At 43.3% G+C, this 18,831-nt stretch overlaps 1 long non-coding RNA gene across 2 annotated transcripts in view; it reads left to right on the forward strand.

Annotated features, from left to right (window-relative positions):
* Positions 1-18,831, forward strand: part of LOC130152690 (uncharacterized) — an 85,163-nt gene that overhangs the window by 61,993 nt on the left and 4,339 nt on the right. Inside the window, exon 3 of one of the 2 annotated variants that reach the window (XR_008823083.1) lies at positions 6,332-6,435. This is a non-coding gene — a long non-coding RNA (uncharacterized LOC130152690). Of the gene's footprint in view, positions 1-6,331; positions 7,111-18,831 lie in introns of those variants that run through there. The other variant, XR_008823082.1, reaches the window with a different exon arrangement.

Genomic DNA, 18,831 nt, shown 5'->3' on the forward strand with positions numbered 1-18,831 from the left:
CCATATCCCCTGCTGGCAGCAGGCTTAGAGGCATCAGCTTTTTCTGGAAAAGCTTTAAGAGCTGGGTATTATTATTGTTATTATTATCATCAATAATATGCAGAGGAAATGGAGCTGGAAAACAGAGGCAGAAGGATAAATTCTGCTACAACTTTCTATGTTTACTAGTAATGTCATTTTGGATTCACAGGGTCACAAACGAGAGGAGAATTCACCTCTACAAACTACTCTCCACCTTTCTTTGCCTCCGTGTTTCTGTTTGTGAGTACACTAGGTGTGCTCAGCGCATTCCTCAGCTCCTTGGTGAACTTGCTCACATGCTACCACTGCTTGGTGTGACATCAAAACTAACTCCTTAATGCTCCTGTTTTGCTTTTTCCCAGTTGGATAGGATATAAAGGTAGCACCAATGTGCGGGAGAGGGAGGTGTCTGGACTGAGGCGAGCTCGACAGCACTCCAATTAGCTAAGCAAGGTGGACTCACACAGTGTGACGAGGCCATCGCCACTTGCTGGCTGCACAGATTTATTCAAATATCTGGTGGACAAGTGCAATTTAAAAGTCTTTAGGATGGATGTTAGCACATACACGCATGCTTATGTGCCCGTTCGATGAGCAATCCCATTAGGTGGCTAAGCCTGGATGACTGAGGGCAGTGGAGATGGGAGTGGGGCAGGATGGGTTGGTGTCTCACGGCAGGAGCTGCTCTCTCAGGTGTCAGCAGTAGGTTTATAGCAGGGCACAGAAAAACAGGTATAGCTCTCTGCCTCTGAGCATTTTCTTCCCAGCTGGGGAGCCCGTGGCTGGCCATAGGACTGCCGTTGCCTTTGCATGCCATTAAGTCCCTAAATAGTATCTATAAATATATTTTCCTTTAGAATGGATTATTGACACACGTGGCTGACACATATCTTTCCAGGCTTGGTCCTTCATGCATGAAATGTATTGTCTTCCCCTTTAAGGAGTTTACTGCCTCACTGACCTTTATATTCTGCAAAGAGGCATTTTAATCTCCCACACTGCTGCGCTGCTAAGTGGTTTCGCATTTGACTTGTGCTACTCAATGGTCTTTCCATGTTGACGGGCTCTATTAAGACACTGGGAGTTAGTCTGAAACTCTTCTAAGCTGTTATTTTCAGTAATAACACTCCTATTTGTTCCCCAGGTTCGCCGCACCCACAGGAGGGGGGAGGAGATGTAGAGGCACAAATTCTCATTAAAAGGAAAAGCAATTTTCTTTGGAAGTAAGCTACTTCAAGGCGACTGGAAAGGGACAGAGCACTGGTTCCAGTATAAGACAAGCTGAGACTGGAAATCTTTAAATAAATCAATTCTCCTGTTGACGAGTTTCCCAAAATGGTATTTATCACTCACAGCCTGTCGGGTAGTCCCTATGAGACTAGAGAGTGCCTCAGTGTTTTACAGCTGAGTGTTGTAAATGTTCACTTCTATCAGCGTTGTCTGTGTAGAGTTTGTACAAAACCAAACACTTGAGTGCTTATTTTTCAGTGTTATTTTCCATATATGTCACCAGTCATGTGATTTATTTTCTTGAAAGGAATGGGGAGGGGGAAAAAAAGCAAGAATGATCTGAAGAAAACTGTCCATGGAAGACAGAAGAACATGCATTTTTCACTGGACGCATCTCTATCCCAGAAAGGTTGGGAGCAGCCAGCGGTGTGCCTGGCACACAGGAGCCAGAGGCACCAGTTAGCTCACCCGCTGTGGGGGGAGTGCAGTTACAGGCTGAATGAGCAAAGGGCAGAGCCAGTCAGTCAGCCCAGGAATTTCCCTGTCCCCTCTACCAGAGAAATTAAAATGAACTTTCTCCACCATTCTCTGCTGCTGCTTTATCCAGTTGGTCTCTTGCCTCAGCTCTGTATTCAGCGGTCTTGAAGAACAACAGGAGGTGTAGCCCTAATGGTATTTCCAAACCTTTTTTTTTGGAAGTAAGCACAGTCAGGAAACCCTCTGACTGTGAGGCTTTTGGTGCAAGTGCCTCGTGTTCCAGTTCTTGTTGGTTGGAGATGACCACAAGCCTTTGCACTTTCTCTCCTCCCCTACTCATTCACCAGTTCCACCCTGTCTTTTCCCTCTGTGCCCATAATAAAAAGCTGTTTTTATACGCCTGTACAGCGATAGCATGATGAGGCATGGGGCTCCTGGTCTAGTGTCCTCAGGCACAGCAACAGTGGCCAGTAATGATTGGGATGGGGATGGGACTGCCAATTTGCCTCGCCTGAGGGCTGCCTCCTCTGCATCACTTAGTTAAAATAACCAGCACTGGTGTTTGCCAGTGAGATCGTTAGTGCTGGAGGAATAAGAAAATCTAATGATGAGGAAACTGCCTGTGGATGATGCACTTTGACTCCTCCTGACTGAGCAAATGTGCTAGCAAAAGCCTGTCGGAGCCACGTGGCTCTTGTCACCCAGACAAGACACTGAAAAATAACAGGAGGGGCTGGAAGCATCGACTCAAGGCAGCAGGCAGCTGCCGGGCAATAACCTCAAAAACTGGCTGAACTCTACCCAATACTGCTTATTCTTCACCAACGGTGACACATGGAAAACCAAGTCAGGACTAGGACAAGAACCATATTTCCCCCACCCAGATGTTGCTCTCCCCATTCGGTTTCCTGCAGGATGGCCTCTGTTTTGTAGTATCATCTTTATCTTTTAACTTCTCCAGAAGTTCAAAACAGGGACAAGCTGCCGAGTGTCCCAGGGGGCCTGCCTGGTTTCTCCCAGTCACAGATCCAGCTGGAGAACCCTCTCAGGCTGGAGGACATCACAGAGGCACAGAAACGGTCTCAAATACACCTCTCTGGGTGAGCTTTTGTTCATTATTTTCTGGGCTAGCCACAATGAAATCATATAGACATCCAGTACAATAATATCAGCCTCATAATGACTAGGGAGAGGACAAAAATTGTGGTCTTTATCAAAAAAAAAATAAAAATCTCTTTTAACAACAAATTGTAACTAATTAGACTTTGAATGGGAAATCAAATGAAACTGCATGAAGGCTCAATTTTCCATACAGCTGACGATCTGACCTTTTTAGGAGTGGGAAAGAAAATTATTTTTAATTAACATGACTAATCATTTCCTGTCATTTTCAGATAATTGGCTTTGTCGAAAAAATGAGCTGTTTTGGGGGGAAACTGGGGGGGGGTGACAGTGGCAGCTCCACTGGCACATTTAACCTTTTAGATTCTGTCTGCAAAGGGAATTTTGAATCCTTGTTATCACAGCAAAGAGGCTTTATATGGAGATTTGGTGCACTCCCCCTCTTCCTTTCCATACGGCTCATAGAAATTCATATATAGGGAAAAAATATTTGACACACTGCTGGAGTTCTTTCACCGTGAAACGCTCCTTTATTAAAAAACGCAGATGAGGCAGTTTAGCTAATAGGCTGTTTTCTGGTACATCTTGAGGTCGCTCACATGATCTAGGACACAGGGTCAAATCTTGGAGTCCTTAATAACATGGTCTGCTCAAACTGGTTGGGCTTGACTGAGTGTAGCCAACTTTTATTCTGACTAAAGTGAGCAACTGAAGGTGGCCAGGCTGGATGCTATAGAGATGGTTTCATTGTACCTGCTTGCTCAAAATGTGGAAGCCTGGAATAGAAATCTTAGGCTACGAGATATGACTTTGCTCTCTTTTAAGCAGCAAAAAAACCTGGTGTATCGGAGGCTTTCCTAGGCAATTGGCGTAAGGTTTTAATGCACACTTCAAGGGACAGGCAGAGTGACTGGGGAGAGACCAAAGGAAAGCAGGAAGATCAAAAGTCTCCGGAACATGACCTGCAAGCAAAGACTGAACAGCCTGGGATGGTTCAGTGGAAAGAAGAGAAAATTCAGTGGGGAACTTAAGTTTTGAATAACATTAAAAAGGCACTTAGGAAGGCTATAATCTGTTCTCCGCTTTCAGAGTTAGTAGGGTAAGTAGAAATAGGAATCAATTGCAACAGGAAAGACTCAGAACAGATATCAGGAAAAGCTTTCAAGTGATGAAGAGAGCAGAGCACCAGGAATACAGTAGAGTTCCTGTCCCTGGTAGTCTTTAAATGGGACAGACATCTGTCAGGGATGACATAAGGAGAGTTCATCTTGCTCTGGGGCAATGGGATGGTTCTGCTGCTCTGCTGAAGTCTGTTCCAAATGTGATGTCCGTAATTGCACAGGAGACAAAACCTTCCTGTTTGATATCAGCAGTAAGGCTCTAAAATAACAAGCAGGTTTTGAAACGGAAGACATGAGCATATGCAACGTGAGTAGCGATGGACATTGGATGTAAATGCAGGCACACAAAAAAGGACCCTGGTTAAGGAACTGAGTCAGTACATACAGATCCTTTACCCCAGGCAGGAGCTGCTGCTTGCAGCGTGGTGCCTGCTTGTGCAGCGCACTGCTGGGGCAGGGTCCCAGCAGTTCCTCAGGCTGAGGGGTGGCTGCTGGCGCAGCCATAAACTGGTTTCTGGTACACTTGACTTGATATTATATATTATCTCTTGGCCAGCATGGATCACAAGACCAGGCTGAAGGCATTCGCCCTGGTGTCTCTGTTACAGTGATGGTGTTTGCTGACACAGGGAAGGAACAGCTCAGCCTGCTACTTCTTTCAAAAATCTTTCTTCAGAAAAAAATAACTCATGACATTGTTCTTCCATTCCATCCCCACCAACAAAAATAAAAGCAGAGAGGTTAGAGTTTAAACCAAATTTGTGCCCCATGCAGAAGAAATATCTCTGACTAGAATTTTGCAAACCCCTCTTTCTCCCATTGCCCTCACTTGCAAAGCATTCCTGTTTCAGGAGGATGAGGAAAAAGTGATATATTTCTAAACTACATAACAACAGCAACTCCTGTCCTTTCCTCTTCTTTAACTGACATATTCCATAGCCATGCAATCCCCTATTTTATTGATATTGAAACCGTACAGTCATTTCTATTCATGAAGCAGGTCAGAACAAGTTCCACTAATGACTAAGAGATGTATTTGGAAGTGCAGAATTTTGCAAATTAGCAATCAAACACAATAAAAAAATCAAAGATACTGCATTATATAATACACTTTGTTCATTTATTTTAACAAGTATCACTTATTTTCAATTATTTACAGTGCTAGTTAGCATACTCATAAAAGTACTGTGGCATATTGAGTTAAAAGTAATAGATTCTTAGTGCTGGGAAATCTCAGCAGAGCACTCTGCTATTAAACACTGGCAAAAAAATGGGAAGGAAATGTTACGGTGGGTTGTTTTCTGGGTTTATTTTGCTTGTTGTGGAGGGCTTTTTGATGGGGCGAAGATAATTGGGTCTGCAGATTAAGTGAGTTAGGAATTAGCTGAATTCTCACTGTGTATAATTTTGTAAATTCCCACATCCCACTATGTCTTCCAGCTCCTCTCTCCCTTTAACAAATCCAGCATTCAGGGCCTTATCTCAGGGTGTCCTTTTTAGTCTGAATTCTCTGGTTTTCTTCAGCTGCTCATCATTTAAAGACAGTTATTTTTTTGGCATTTCATTTCCTGCTTTTTTACTCTTCTTCTTGCATCTTTTATAGACGGTGATAAATGTGAATAACAATGCGCCCAGTGTGAAAGGCGGAGTGTAAAACCCAATTTCATTCGATTTCTGTTTTATTCTAACTTTAAGCTTCAGATTTACCCATGTCTCACTCCACTGGACCTGTCACCTGAATTAAATAGAGACTCTTAAAGGTGATTGCTGCAAGGAAATAGATCTTAGAAGCAAGAACGTAAGAGCATCTTAAAGAAAATTTCCTATTAATTGTTGAACCTCATTTAAATTTTATTTCCACCCCTGAGATATGGTAGCAGCCCAAGGCTAATCAGAAAGAGAGAAAAGTGACCTTAATTTTGGGTGATCTATTTTCAAAATGCTGTTGAAGGCAGCAAAATACTCTGCTAATTCACACATGATGTAAATGGCAGAGGAAGAGGGGCGGGCAGGCAGGGAATACTGAGACACGCTTGTCTGCTTTTATGCGTCACTGCTGACACCTGCTGCGTAACTGCCTGGCATAGCCATCTTCCTGAAAAACCTGGAAGAACTGGCTCCTCCGGCTTGGTAAAGGGAGTCCCAGCTTTTCTAGCAGGAGGGTCGTCATGTCAAGTTTGTCCGCACTGTGACGAATGAAACAGGTTTAACAGCAAGCAAAGACCCCATCTTGTCTGGGTTTGGGAGGAGAGGCTTTTTCCAGCTGTATACCTTTTTTCCCCTGGTATTCAGGGCTTTTTGCCTGGTTTTTAATATTTGTTTAGCATCTTGGTAACCTGAGCTTTTTTTCACTATTGCAGGCTCTGAACTGGACAGGACTGAGCTTCCCTCAGACTCTGGCCAAGAACGAAGGGATCAGCAGCAGGTGATGCTGTAGTCAGAGCTGATGTAAACCCAGGGCAAGGTTGGTTTAGAAATAAAAGTGACCGTCTCAAGAGACATTTGCTTCTTTAGGACATCTTGCTTGCTTGTTGAATGGGTATGGGATAATCTAGTTGGTGGCTCCCTGCCAACACGTGGGAGTTGCTCTGGCAAAATGTGTGGATTTCTCTCTGTTCCTGCTGTAAAATGAGGAGTCCTCACCTGCCACAAACCCTCATGTTGTAAAAAGCTGCTCAAAACAAGGATTTGCCCAGCAGTGTCATTGTAGTTATCAGACGTGACACAGTAAGCGTTTAGGAGTCATATTGCTTTGCCATGGTGGAACCTGATGAGGAACCTGATGGACAACTTGTATTAACATCATGGAGTGTGGGAGGCGAAAGAAAAAAGAAATGGAGATGAATTTTCTCTTTAAATAGATGCTTGATAAAAGAACAAGAGGCAGGTAATACATAGATTTGCTGAGTTAAGAAAGTGTCCATAGTATTTGCATTTTATAATTGTCCCTGCAAAGGTTAGTGTGAGCTGAATCCCAGCCCAGATTTCTTGTGCTTTTTCTTTTCTTCCCACGTGGAGTGACAGAATGCTAAATAGCTTTGTTTCCATCATGCCAGGGGTTGCAGCATGTTCTCTAGTCATTCTTCCACTGAATGGGAAACCAGTTGCCACCCCACCTTCACCCCCAGCAAAGGGTCTGGGACTGCTGCAATGGCAGTGCAACTCACCCCCCCGGTCCCCCCCGAACAAAACAGACCACAAGTGGCGGAACGGTGCTCCCCCATTATTAATCCCACTGTGATTCTAAATGTTGTGTTATTACTGTATGCACAAAGATACTTGAGGGTTTTCTGATTTCAATTATAATGATTATCTCCTCTGAGAGATATATTTTCTGCTGTTGGGAAATCTCTTTCGCTGATCTGCTCTGAAACAGAAGTCCTGTTTGTATTAAGTGTGCATTCCGGCTGGACTCCCCGTTTTACTGAGGTCTCCTGGCTTTGCCCCCCTCTATGAGAGATGGTGGAGACTCTCTCAAGATGGGCTGCAGGCAGCAAGGATTCCACACTCCACACGCTCTGCCAAAAACACTCTCTTGTGAAACAGTCAGGAACAGCACCTCCTCTGTGAGATGGGCACTGCAAGGCTGGGAAGTGGTGGGACCAGTTGTGTGTGTGCTGAGACCTGGTACCGGCACAGGCAAGGGGAACCCAGGCGAAATGGACTATGCATTGCTGCTCCATTTAAGTCATTTGTAAAAAGGATGATGCCGCTGTCAAGCCATGAAGTGATGCCCTCTAGTCTCCAAGAAACCTGGAATGTCCCAGTGCAGGTTGCTGACTGCAAATGATGTGGTTTTGTTCTGTTCCGTTAATTTACACTATCTTTTGAACTACCTATGCCAAGCAGAATTCAAGATTTCCACTTCACAAACATCACCGCTAAAATTTTTATTCCAAAGGACATTTGCTAGATGTGAAAATAGGTCAAATACATTTGTCCCAGGCCTATCAAATCACACCACAAATATATGTGTTCATGTAGGCAAGCTTTGAAAGCACCATGAAAGTGTTAGTGCTCTGGGAACAGTGCGTGTGCTGCTGCAATGCCATAGAGAAGAGCATGGTGACATCGGGCAGTGTGAATTTTGAGACACCAAACCATGCCTGGGGTCATCAGTGGGAATGTAGCTCTAATTTATGCATGTCCTTCAAGGAGCAGTACACAGCAGAGCGGCAGCAGCTGAGCCCTGGCACCATCTATCGGCTCTCCAGGGACCCCAAACATGACCTGAGAGCTTCACTCCAGCTCCCAGGGGATAGATGTCCACAAGTAAAATGGCCAGAAGAGTTCACCACCTCTCTGTTGGCCTCAGCAAGGCGGCCAAGAGCTGAGTGGGCCAGGAACAGAAATCGCAGTTAAAGCAAGAGGAAGACAAATGACTAACAGATGTTTGCCCTGCTGTTCCACCTGCACTACGGCTAAGGGGTCAGTCCACTGCAATCTACAGGATATATCTTTTCCCTGATGGTAAAAATGCTGAATATTCAGTGTCCCAGATACTTGCTGGTGTCTGTCCCAGTGTGCCAAGTTCATATAATCTCACAGCTACCACACCTCCAGTTACTTCATTGTGCTCCTGCTTTTGGATATGAGCTTCCCTTTCTCCCATGAAGCTTCTTCAGAAGCTTCTCTTCCACACAAAATTAATATTAGAACCCCTTTCATTTCAAAATGACTCTTCCTTCCTTCCTTCAGATGTCCCTTTCCTGGGATGCTGCGTAAGTAAAAAAGATAAAGATGCTTCCTAACCTGAAGGCTGCCACTGTCTGCCATTTCTTACAAATGCTTTACCAAGCCTCCCAGATGCACATTAAGCTTGATGTGGACTCTCTAAATCTCAAGAACATTTAATAAATAGGGAATTAGTCTGACTAAGTTGTACTGGGGATGAATTTCTTACATCGATACGATCTCCAATGAGCACTGCACTTCATTTAATAAATGTATTTATTAAATACATAAAAGATTTGTAAATGGAGCTCTTGTCTTGCTGAACCTTATTAGCTTCATCCTTATTTAACATTTATTTTCTTGAGATGAGACAATATTTGTTAAATCTTGAACACGTCATTGCAAAATCCACCCATGGTTTATTCAGTCTGACTCTAAATATTAAATTTCAACATTTGCTAGACCTGGCTCCTTGTTTAATCTACCAAGATCTCTAACAAGCACAAGGAAAGATTTGCTAACTCAAAAATAACTGTTATTGAATCTCCAGTGGGTTTGTAAAAATCTACATAATATTTAATAAATCTGCCCTAAGATTTGCTTAAATCTGTTTAACCTCCATTAAAACAAGAAAAGGAATTTGTTGGAGTCCTTGTCGGATTCGTGCAAAACTTCATAAGTACATCAGATGTTACCAAAATCCTATTAAACTGCCATGTGAGTTTTCTGTTTCATTTCTCATCATTGTTGATTATTAATGTATTTTGTGCATAAATAGCAGCTCTCTCATCCTAGGCAGTGCATCCCTCCTCCTGTCCTTCTCACTCGCTACCATCAGAATTCTGCTGGTGGGATATCATATGTCACTGCTAGAGCCAATCCCACTGCATTTCTGCTACGCCACCTTTTAGGTTGCAGCCCGTAATTTTGCAGACCTTAGCTGAGAATGCATAGATTGCCTTTGTCAATTTTATACATCTTTTCTAAAGAGAAACATTCTAAGAAAAAGTAATCGTGCTGTATCAATAGCAGAAACAATGCTTTCCCACCTCTTATTATCCCAGCATCTCGCCAGACTACGACAGACAGAATAACAAACGTTGTGCTTAGTTTTCGACCTGCATGCAGAGTGTTTTTATGTCTCCGTCTGCTTCCAGTATTTCTGGGGCAGCCATCCCAAATTATGTTTGGCCCAGAACCACTGCCAACTTGCCTTGCAGATCACCCTGCACCCTGATCATAAAATTCCACTTGAAAAGAGAAAATTGAAAACAATTATGTTTTTTATGTGCTTCTGTGTGCCACTCCCTCTGGCCTTTCAGAGTCCGGGGACTGGCAAGGCACAGCCCAGGAGCCCTTCCCCGGCACACGGGCAGTATAGAAACATTAAGTGGGTAGTTGAAAGTAGTCTAATTTATTTGCTTTGTGTTTCCAGCCTTTTCATTTCTTGACAGTTACTTTGAAATCCCCTTTTTTCCCATGACAATTAATGCAGATCCTTTCTTTAGTAGGTCTGACCTTGGAGCAGGTAGCAAAGGGCAGCAGATATGCTAAAACTCTCCATACCGGAGACGGAGGTTCAAACCAGCTCAAGGCTAGAGTGGAAATGAGCTCAGCCAGCTGAATCCTGGCACCATTTGTCAATGGCATGAAATATCCCACCATTTTTCTTGCCCAGCACTGCGCAAAGAAGGAGATAGCAGGAATACAACAGCGGACAGTGCTGCTGGATGCCTGTGTGAGGACTCACCACCTGAATAGCAGGTAGTGCTACAGTGCAGAGAGAAGGGGCAGTTGCTGAATGCTCCAGGGATGTAGGGCTGCCATAGCCACAAATAGCAGCTGTTCTTGGAAACACGCTGGCAAAGCTAATTCTGGTACATAATGGGTAAATGCAGCTCTTCTTAAAGGAGTTTCATGGCAGTGCTATCACTCTCCCCTTATTTCTTATCAAAATCCTCTTACAAAAACATGATGCCAGTATATTATTTAATATGAGTGCTCTGGTATGACAGCGAAGAAGACCAGACAGGCCATGCATGACAGATAACTGTTGGCAGTTAAAGCTGCTACTAAAAATAAAGGAATTGATTTATTAAAGGGTTACAGAGAAAGGTTCTGCTTTCCAGCTGATGCCATGTACAGGGGCCCACATATTAAAGGTTTGAATTTGAGCTCAAGTACAACATGTAAGTCTTTACAGATTTATAAGTTTGCCTGTGATAATTTGCTACTGGGTTCAGGCCATTCTCCTAGTGATTTATAGTCTTGGTAGTTCTGAGCAATATTTGTTGCATCAGATAGTAGAGCCAACTTTAAGGGAACACTGGTATAGACGACACAAGCCTCGTACATTTGGGGATTTAAAAAATACCATCTATAGAGTGGCAGAATTGTGGGAAGTTCTTAAGGAAATCAGAAAGAAAAGACATGGACAATGTAACTACAGACACTCAGAAGCGGTCGGTGATTTTCTGAGTGTCTTAAGAAATGCTGCTACATCTAATTTTAGAAAAAAAATGGGCATCAGTACACTGAGAATCCATTTCTTCTATGTAAGCTGTGGCAAGAACACAGCATGGAGATATGCAATATATGCATCTTCTTCTGGAAACCTAGTCCTGTGAATTACTAATAAAGAAAAAAACAAAATTGCGGAACAAAAAAATCAACCCAAAACACCCCAAGGAAGATCTCAGACTGCCTATATGCTAACGCAGTTATTCAGCATTTGAGCTGTTTTATCCTGAAAAGAAACCATGTCCCAGCTAGGCATAGCTCTGCAGTCCTGTTAATGCAGGAACCCAATGAACATGGAAAGTCTGGATACAGAGTTCTGAGATCCTGCAGGAGGAGAAACAACTCCTCATTCAGTTCTGGATTTGAGAGACAGCTATTCAAGAAACAGTCCGTAATAATAAGCACAATCTAATTCAATTCAACAGTCTTTGTAGGACTGAGAAACAAACTAAACCTTCACTTCAGTGGCATTAGCATTTATCTTGAGGAAAGCCAACTTCATAAAAAATGAGGCAGAATATCAACAGCTAAGAGGGTAAAAACTTTTTCTGTGGCATGAAAATTATTTAAAAGTTCACATTAGATGCTCACTAAAATTTATAGCATCAAAAATTGCAGAAGGAACGAGTACAAGGAAAAGGGCTGTTTGCTTCAGCTGCAGATTTAAAAAAAGATACTTCAAGTAGAAGACATCCACTGAAGAGCAGTGGATGGACCAAAAAGAGGAAAACAAAAAAGAGAAAACTTGGCCAAGTTCAATATAAAATTTGTCATATGGCAGGGCAAAAAAGATTTTCAGAAACAACTCTTAAGAGGCAATTGAAGTAACAACTCAAGCGCATCAGAAATAAGAAACTTGTCAGATATTTTACACTGGCAGTTCATGATTAGGGTGTAATGGGTGCTCAAGGAAGAAAAGGCTACAGTGGAAAAGCCTAATAAATTCTTTTATCGGAGTTCACCAGGGAGGAGGTCAGTACTTTAAGAGAAATGAATCTGAAGCATTCTTTATTTGAAATGCTAGTAGAAAAACTTCCAGAACAGTTTTTTACAAAGTAAATGGTAACAGCCCTTCCAGACCAGAAGATATTCTGTGCTGATAAATGTAAAGTGATGCACATGAGGAAAATCAATTTCAATTGTAAATACATAGAAACGGGTTCCAAATTAGCTAGTGTCTCTCTGGAGTTACCTTGGAATCATAAATTTTCAGTTCAATGTTCAGCAGAGGTCAAAGAGGCACACAGAGTATGTTAGTAGTAATTAGGAAAGATCTAGACTGCAAAAGAAAAAAAGTCATTATGCTTCAAATGGCTTACATCCCGGTTGTTCTGGGTGTGCCATCTCAGACAACATTGCTGTAGAAATAGAAGGAGCCCAGAGATGGCTGGCAAGTACAACTGGATGGGTATGGAGCAGGTCCTGCGCACAGAAATCAAAAGGCTAGGGTTCATCGAAATGGAAAAAAAATGAGCGAGGGGTGTATGTATGGTTATATAAAATCATAAATAGCGTGGAGGAAGCGACTGCAAACAATTATTCACTGTTTCTTGTAAGGCAGAAATAAGTGGCACGAAATAAACCGATCAGGCCATAGACTTAAACAAACAAAAGGAAGTCCTTTTCTACACACAAAGCATAATCAAACCGTAGAGCTCATTGCCCAAAGTATAAATGGGTTCAAAAAGCAATTAGACAAATTCATGGAAGAAAAGTACATCAAGGGCTTATTAAGCACAGTGAAGTGGATCCAAGCTCCAATCTGGGACTCTTTAAACTGCAGATTACTGAAAAATGAGGAGGGGCATTGGCAGGGAATTTGCTTTCTTTGCTTTTTCTCTTTCTTATATTAATTTCTAAGCACCCACTACTAGCCATGGACAGAAAGACTATTCTGCTCCAGCTGGACGTTCGCTCTGAGACTAGCGGGTTGTTCTTAGGCTATTATCTTCCCTGTTGTAGGACTGTGCAGAAATAATTTCCAATAGCTGCCAGCCTTGTTTCTCCAAGGCCACTTCCTTTCACCCGTTGCGTAGGAGCAGCTGTAGGGGTGCAAAGCTGCTGCCTCTACAGGGAACCTCCTGTGTAAGCCAGGACCAAAGGTAGGCAGTGGGGGGTCTCGCTGGTGCTGCATTCTGCACCTGCCCACTGTATAAACCTGGAGCCGTTTGTGCCTTCAGCATTCACGCAAAGTCAGGGTCTGGGCGGAAATCTCCTAAAGGCTGCCCGGGGATCAGCTCATGGGTGACAGCCCGGGCAATAGGCACAAGGTGGGTGCTGATGGAAGTGCGCCAGGCTGACTAGCTCAGCTAACACTCCAGGCATCAAACTTCTGTTGCATAGACAAAGCTGGTGCTCAAAAGCATTCTTTGGTTTGTCCACTCCCAACTGATAAATGACCACTAATTCACTTTGCAGACCTTTTGAAACAGAGCTCCAAGGTCCGTGTGGTGGGTCCAGAGAGTGACAAATATGTAGCACTGAGGAAACCTGGAAGCACCATACCACTCTTATCACAGTTAATCTTTGGAGCCACTTAATCATACAAGGGCTTTCAGTTACTAAGGTCCTTTTTAATTTAGAGTGAGAGTGTGTGATAATTAGCCTTAACCAGGTCATTGATCTTAGGGGAATATACTCGCTGAGAACCTACATCCATCTTGCATACTTGTGGGAGGGAAGGGCTGATAAGCTTGACATCTCAGCTCACAGTATTAACAAGGCAGGTTAATGCCGCCCTTCTTCTAGGGTCCTTCACACCTAGCTGGCCGTGGAAATGGAAAGGTATTTCTCCCATAAGCCTGATTATTCCTTTGGATTCTGGAGTATAATTGTACTGACATGATTGGAGGGTTTTCACCTTTACCCACTTTAAGTGTATGCGTGTTCTGCATGACCTGCCATCCACTTCACAAATATTGCCAAGGTTTATGGACAGTTTCAATAGGGACTTTACTCCCTCCCTGATTCTGCTTCTCCCTGGGGCAAAGCTTCAATCCCAGGTCAACAACTTGCTGCCACGGTAAGAGCTGAGGTGCCACACATGTGCTGTCCAGCTTTCCATGGGCTGCAAGGTTGGAGATCATGAGAAACCAAGAAGAATAGATACATCTCAACGGCATGTCCCTTGCTTCAAGGACAGAGGGATAGAGGCCCTGAACAGGCACTGTTTCACACTAATATTGTCACATCTAATTTCTTCAAAATGAGCAATCAAATTAGCCAAAATCATTCAGCACCTGACATTTCATCACATGAGCCGCTCACTGTGACCATGCCTGTTCTCGACATTAGGCTCAAGCCCAAGGTCAAGCAGCAATCGTCATTCCTTATCACGCACCAGGTATTAAGGCCTGTTCAACATTAACACTGCAAGGGTTCTCATTGACCTTAAATTTTTAAATTTCTGCTTGGAAAGGCTCTCTTCTGGCTTTTCAAGATTTTTTTTTCTTTTTTGCAAATTTGGCTCTTTAGGAAATTCTACATGGACTAATATCTCACTTTCCCATTACAGCCTTTGTGGAAGACAAAGGAGAAGTGGGCTGGACCTCTCCCCTGCCCAGATTTCCCACATCATGTTGTTGTTATTGCCAGGTTGTGGTTTGTTATTTTTTTTTTCTTTTTTTCTTTTCTGGGTCTCCTGCCAAACATTTGTCTGCTTTGTCAGGTTTTTTTCCCGTTTTGTTTTTTGTTGGTGTTTTGTTTTGTTTTTTTTCTGGGGAAAAAAGCCTGTTTAATCTTAGCAAATGGTTTTTTTCCACTTCAATAGCCTCAAAATTTTCCCTGGGGAGCTGTAAGCCCTTTAAATATATTTAGGTTGCCAGATTTCTTATGTTCTCTCTCCAGGATGCCAATTTTGCTTCTAAGCTCTTGAGAAAGGGCCAGTCTCATCTTTTCTTGCACTTTGAAGCTGTTGTACACCACCTTCCCTCTTTTCTCTTTTCTTTTCTCAGTCCTCCTTAGGTTTAACACTTGTCCCTGAGGTAGCATAAAGGCCAGAAACCCTTCCCACGTTTGTGTTAAGCTCCTTATCCACTCCGGGGTTTTCATCCTGTATCCATCAGCAACTCATTCTGGTGTTTCATGACAGTCGTCCCCATGTGCATTGCTGTGCACCAGGCTGAAGAGACTAACCACAACTAAATGCTTCAATGGCTGTGCACCTTGCTCTGATTCAGAAGCTCCATGGGGGATTTTCTTTCTTTCTTTTTTTGATATTTCTTTTTTTTTTTTTTTTTTAATCAGCTCTTTCCTCTTTAGGAAACTCGGTATGGTCCATTATCTCATCTTGCCCACAACAATTTTTGTGAAAGACAAAGGTGTTCCCAAGCTCCCTTTTTTCTACTGAACATCACCCCTGGAACACTTGCTGGGTGTGGAAATCCCAGAACAAAACGGCATCCTGGGATCTATCCAGTTCCTTACGACCCAAACTTCTTTTCCAGATATCTCAATTTGTTTCTGTAACACTTGAGCATGATCAGACAAAGATACAGTGCCTAACAAGTCTCACCGCACATGTGGGAACCAGCCGGGTTCAATTACGAAAGGAAAGTGATTCCAGCCTGCAAACTGAAGGCAAGACAGCTTATGGTGTCTGTAACTGAACCAGCAAATGAGTTGTATAATACGTGACCTCTGGGACAAACATAAGTACCTTCTTCAGATGTTGGCAGGTTTATAAACAATGCAAAGGAAACAGAAGGAAAAAAAATGCAGCTGAAGTGTTCTGTGATGACCTGAGGAGAAGAAAGATTTACACTGCTGACTGACTGGCTTCATGGTGAGCTTGGAGCGGTGTAAGCAATGTGTCTTCAGACACTGGGGAATAGGCAAGGCTACTCAATAAAAAGTGCTGTTTATTTTATAATCAACAGTTCTAACATGAGAACCTCTCGGGTTCTCTTATTCATGATGATAAATTATTTCTGGGATCAATGGGATTCCCTTTTACTGGCCCCCTACTTAACATATATAAAAATATGCACACATTAATGTGCTTAAATAGCACCTTTCCAGCCAGGAATTAAAAACATGCTACACACATTATTCCATTAATATGTCAAGGCTGTTATTAGCCTAAGACAAGCTTTCGCCAAGACACTGTCCATCTGGTGTCACTAAGGTGCAGAAGGGATTTAATAAGCCAGAAGTGCATCTGGGAACAGACTACGGGTGCCCTCATCTGTGCTTTAATGAGCGTGTGTTCATCTCAGAGAGATACAGGGCTGCAGTGTGCCAGGAATACTGCTGTTGTCCACCAGCATTCTGGGAATGGGGAATTATTCCCGTGGCTCATCAGAAAATGGAATTTCCATCTTGTGGGGAAGGACAAGATTTCTCTGGTTGTTTTAATCACGAACCAGGACAACAAGTTAAAACATTGCATTTTTATTTTCATGAACCAAAATCTTCTGAAAATGTTTCCTTTCAGTCTTATCAGAACCCTCAGCCATGACATTGAATTGCTTGCAAATCCGTTCAAATAATAGTTGCAGTGCACTCACGTACAGAAAAACATGAGACCTGTTGCACTTAAAATCTCAAGTCGCTGCTTGGTTAACCTGGAGCTCTGCAGCATGACCTTGGACCTGAATGCTAAAAAAGCAGCTGAAGAAAGAAAAGGGTCCAGGTGTAATTACAGCAGGAACCCGGCTAGTGAGAAACACAGAGCAAAACACAAATAGGATTAGCTTCCATGAAACCTGGACAACGGCGGTGTAATTTATACAGGGTTCTTTAACTTGTCAGCATCGTTCTCGCTTTCTGGGCTCCACTCTTTTTATCTCAGAGCAGGAGAAGGCTACTGTTGTTCTCCTGCCAGACCCAATAGCCTTCAGGCAGATTTAAGAGAAAGTGGCTGTGGGAAATGAAGATTAACACTCTGGAGACAGGTGAGATTATCTCGTTGAAGGTCATTATAGTTTCCATAAATCGAATATATATGTCTGTATACACACACTAATGTCCAGCAGATCTACAGCACAAGGTATAAATGGAAAGCCTGGGGAATATTTAATCACGGGGACTTACCATATGGGTCTGGGTGAGGCAATGTGCTGTGCAAGTGGCACAAAGAGAACTGGCTAGGAGCTGCTAATAGACATGCAAGGAAGCATGCGTGACAGACCCAGTGTGTGGGTCTGTGTGTGAGTGTGCCTTTACCTTTTCTCTAATAGAAGAACAAAAATGAATCAACCAGTAATTAAAAAAATCCTCAGCCTATTTATGAAAAAAAAAGTAAATCTTTCCATAAGTATTTGTATTATGGAACAGAAGCTCTGAATCCAAATGCTCCCTTTATTGAAGTATTTGCTCCCACAGTGCAATTCCGGTTGCCTGTTTTTTTGATAGCCCGTTTTTTGTTTGCTGTGTTTGGGACAGGGTTATTGTTCTGAGTTGTGGGTGGCCAAATTAGTCACTTGTGTGTACAAAGCACAGTGTGCATACTACATCTTCCTCTTGTTTCACCTGTCACCACAGGGCCACAAACACCAGACATAAACCAGGCATCCTCACTAGAGAATGGCCAGAGTGGGGGTATCCCGAGGTGGAGCTTGGAGCCTGGCATGGGACAATTCACACTGCCTGGCTCAGCAATGAGCAGGGCTTAGGAAAACCAAAGCAATTTCCCTAACCCTGTTCTGCCTGGGTCCCCAGCCCTCACCAGTACAGCCACAGCCCTTCCCTGAATGTCACTGTTAGCAGAGAGAGTCAACGGCAAAGTAAAGGGCTCTGTCAGGACATGAAAATATGACTCTTCTGTAACAGCAATGAACTGCATGTCTGATTTAAACAAGAAAATCAGTTTTCTGGTCGAATCGGCTCTAGGTTTCAAAATATATGAAATGCAACAAGCTGCAGGTTTAGCACAGGGCTCGTCACTGGGTTGTGAAAACACTGCAAACCACTTTCGTTTTGATCTGGTGAGTGCCACATCTGCAGATGGCTGGACAGGTCTGCGTAGCAGCTCACAGACAGTTATTGCGTGTGCTGCATGCATTCCGTCCCCTCATTACGTAGCAGCTCCAGCAAACACTTGTTGATTGTGCTTCTCTAATTAGTTTTTCAGGGTAGGTTGTCAGTCACCTTCTTTCTGTCTCTGATCAATTATGGATCTGCCTGGCCATATGTCTACCTCTGGAGAAACCATCCCTCCAGCCAGGGCAAGACCTACCTGGGCTGGAGGGGGAGAAGGTGAGTGAGCAGCAGGATTGAGAAGGAGCCCAAGATGGGAATTCGCTGAAAGATTTGCTTGCTATGGATTAGTGAGGCCATGAGCTCTGTGCCCTGTGCAATGTTGCCAGAAACCAAGCATTTGCATTGCAGGGAGGCGGCTTTCTTCTGTCCCAGACCCAGGTCTGGCTCTGTAGTCTCTCTTCCAGCTGTGTGTTCCTCCTTAGTGCAGATATCAATCAAAGCAAGAACCTGAAGATTGGTTGTATAAGGGGAAAAGGGGCCCATCCGAACACGGCACCTCTGGGGTTCCTCGGATCTTCTGCCACTGCCTTTTTGCTCTTGCCAACAACAGCTTGTGCTTAGAAGGTGTAAGGCTGTTTCCTGAGCTCTGCAGCTCATACATTAGCTGGGTCAGCAGATCCCCAATGCCATAGGTAGAGGGACAGGCATGAATCAATCCATAGTCTCTTGGCTGGAGCTGTGCTGC

Source organism: Falco biarmicus, chromosome 7 (assembly GCF_023638135.1).
Source record: "Falco biarmicus isolate bFalBia1 chromosome 7, bFalBia1.pri, whole genome shotgun sequence".
Classification (NCBI taxonomy): Eukaryota; Metazoa; Chordata; class Aves; order Falconiformes; family Falconidae; genus Falco; species Falco biarmicus.